The following is a 3,664-nucleotide window of genomic DNA, read 5'->3' as shown; positions in this document are numbered from 1 at the left end:
TGTGAATAGGTATGCAGGACATCACATTACATTAGATCTAATAATTGTCTTTGTAAAGCAGCAATTAAAGAATATTATTCTTCCATCCCCTAGACTTACTACATTTAAAGTTCTATGGAAGAAGGATTGAAGGAATAGGTTAGTCCATAATTTAAGCTGTCAGTGCTAGAAACAAGCAGTACACAGCAGGAGTAATAAAAAAAATAAATCCTACTAAGAGGTCCACCAACTGCTATGACTAAGTAAGGACATTTATAGTGCTTGCTTTTTTTTTTTTTTTTTTTTTTTTTGGTGTAAAAGAGTTCATACGCTGTTGCTGATACAAGGTATATTTGTGCACAAGTGAGGAAGAAGGGAAGAACACTGATAAAGGCAGATCATGTGGGTATTGCAGATAACAAATGAAACACAGTACACACCATTACAAGATCAGGCAGCCAACTATGGTGCCAAATATGTAGCAAATTGTGGTGGTCACAAATGAAGTCAGTACCAATTTTGTTTATAGACTGCAGCATTAATTAGCTGTTGTGCACTTCAACTGGGATGTTTGAATATCAGTCTTACAAACATTTTTCTCTTAAGCAAGGTAGGCATTACCCATCTAGTCCACACCACACACATCCATTACTGTTGCTAAGGGAGGGGAAAAAAACATTGGAGTGTTGTGCTCATCTCCCTTCTTTGTTGAGTTGCTGTATTTTATTTTATCTGTTTAGTGAAGAAGAAAAAAGTCCAATTGGAAAAGAAGTTCCCTTAGATTTTGATTTTTGTAACTCTGACAGATACTGTTTTCAGCAAATGCTCATCTAGCTACGGTAATACTTTGTGCTGTAGCTTTCCTTACTGAGGAATGTACAGTACATTTGTGGCACAGCTAAACAGGTAACTGTGAGGTTTTCTAAAATGGGCAGGAAGATCAGACACACTGGTTCTTTATTGAGTGAATCCATCTATGATTTCTGCAACAACTTTAGTCATTGAAAGCTCCCACTCACAGAGGGTGTATACTTCTGTCCTTACAGCTACAAAGAAGTGATACTCTCAACACACCTCAAACAGAAACTGCCATGGATCAGCCTGTTCTGCATACCAAAGCTTCCTCCTTGAACTAATTCACATACAGGAACCTGACCAAGGACACGCCTGGTTCTCAAATGCTTTTATTTCTCTTAAGAGAGAATTAAAAAAAAACAACCCAATAAATACTAGTACTTACATGCAGCTCTACAAGCTTTGTTATCTTAATTCCATGCCTCCCTGAAATCAATATAAAAAAAATCTGATAGCTTCAAACTGATTTCTTTTAGTTCTACTTTTTCTGACATGGTATTGTAACATTAAAGTTACTCTAAGAGTTTGGCAGTGAGGCCATAAAGAGAACAGCAAGTCATTGTGACTAGGATTTTGCTGTGTATTTCTGCTTTTGGAAGTAAGGTGGATAGTGTAGTCTTGAAGTCCAATTCTGTTTTCTGATCATAGCATGTTTCATTCAAGGCACAGGAAGGAAAATACAGTAAAGGCAGCATCATGCTAACATTTAGTAGTGCAGCATCATGCTAATAGTCATTAAAAAATATTCAGGCTTTACTGAATTATAAAATAAGTCATACAGCAGGAGGGAGAGATGCAACATTGAACAAAACATTCCTAACAACTTTAACAGAAAAGCTGTCCTTTGTTTTGATGTAGTAAATCAGTGGTTTATTACAAGTAGAGGACTTTGCTTTTCTTTGGCAAACTGATAAGATTTTCCTGTTGCTACCAGTGATTACAACTAATCTGCATTTTCTGCATTTACTTCCTTGTTTGTACAGCAACAGCATCAAGTCTGGTAAAGGATGGTGTTTATTAGTTACTGCCTACTGCAGATACATTTATTTCAATTAAAGAAATGACACACAACAGGAAATCAATAATGGAAAACTTTTGCTAAACTTGAAAGCTTAAACACATTTATTTACACTCAAAAAGTTTTTCAAACTTGTGTGGCTTTCTGACCTCTCAACTCACTGTTTGTATCCACGGCTACCCCCCCTTTGTCCTCTATTCACCACACAATGTAATACTGTGTTGAAATAAACTGTATCTGTTAATGCATCTTGTTGACCCTACATGAATTTTGCAATTTTGTTCTATAATATTGAAACAGGAAGATGAAGAATTCCAGCTTTTCACAGTGATGTTAACAATCCACATAACCATCTAGGAGGCTGGGCATTCCCTGCTTGCACCTCACAAGATGCTTCAATCCTTTCTAAAGATAAAACATAGTTCTGTGCCAACGCCCAATGAAGCACTTGAGCCCACAGTCTCTTTAAGAGTTTACAGACCACGCATCCTTACTGTTATTAGTAATGCTCCTATTTTATTATTATTTTTAATCACCCCTATGGTGCACTTAATACCATCAGCATACCTAAAGCAAAGCAGAACAGCAGAGAGGGAGAAGGAAAACAAACATTACAAGCAGGACCCTTTTTGTTTAATGTCTGAGTTTAAACCACTAGGCTCATTATATTCTGACCTACTCATTTTACATATGGTAACTTTATAGTACACAGTGCAGGTGTACTAATAAATAGTATTAACAGCAGAAACAAATTAGGCCCAAGCACATTTTAAGTTTTTCTGATGTGTTTTGGTGGGTGAGACAGAAAGACAGAGATTTAGCAAGAAGAAAAGATGTGTCAACACGTGAAAGAAGGAAGGAATCTCAGAAGAAAATAGGGAGGAGGCTGTAAGAAACATAACATGAGTAATACCAGAGTCTAGTATAGTCCAGATCAACTGTTTCAAGTTGAAGAGACTGGTTTTCTACTGCTTGACTACTGGCAAAATTGGAAGCACATTTACTTGACTTTTAGCAGACATGCACAAGCAGTTTTTAAACCTTATAGAAACAGGGTCACTAAGATGATTAGCTTAATTTTTAAAAATACTGCATAATGAATTCTAAATTACCTATACAGAACACTTTCTAGGGAATATTACATGAGGTCAAATCCTGACCAAGAGCAGCAGAGATGGTACCACGACCAGGCCAGGCCCAGCTGCAGCCGGAGCAGCAGCGCCCACAGCCTGACCCTGGCCCGGGAGAGCCCGGCCGGGTCAGCAGCCACAAACCAAACACACACAGGCCAGGACACCCCAGTGGCAGGTCCTGGGGGCTGCAGACAGGCAGCCTGAAGAGCAGAGGCCTGCTGTGAACCAGGGGCATTCAGCACCACGGGAGCAGAGGGGCCGGGTCCCACAGCACCCCTGTGAGCACTGGGCCAAACCCTGCAAGGCTTAGATCACCAGGAGACCAAAACCAAACCAACCTTTTGCACGTGCTCCCACTGCTGGTAAATGAGGGGTTTTAAAAACTGGTTTTTCAGTACTATCATCCAGTATGTGGCCTGTATTCTTAAGTCCAGACAAGCAATTCCTGGGACTCTCTAACACAGCCCCAAGCCAGTTAAACCTCTGCCATCCCTTGGCCCCTCAGATAGTTCTCCTACAAACCCCTCGTTTGCCACAGGCAGATCCTTTCCCTGCAGGCTGCTGCACGTCGAGGCAGCTCACCGTGAAGGGAGCTCGGCTTCTCTGACACACACCTGGAAGTCACTCACACAGAACGCAGAGCAGGAGTTTTGCTCCCGAGTACCCGAGCGCTTCTCCC

This window comes from Chaetura pelagica, unplaced genomic scaffold (assembly GCF_000747805.2).
Source record: "Chaetura pelagica isolate M959 unplaced genomic scaffold, ChaPel_1.0 scaffold222, whole genome shotgun sequence".
Classification (NCBI taxonomy): Eukaryota; Metazoa; Chordata; class Aves; order Apodiformes; family Apodidae; genus Chaetura; species Chaetura pelagica.
The sequence above is the reverse complement of the archived record's forward strand: the minus strand, read 5'-3'. Positions refer to the sequence as shown.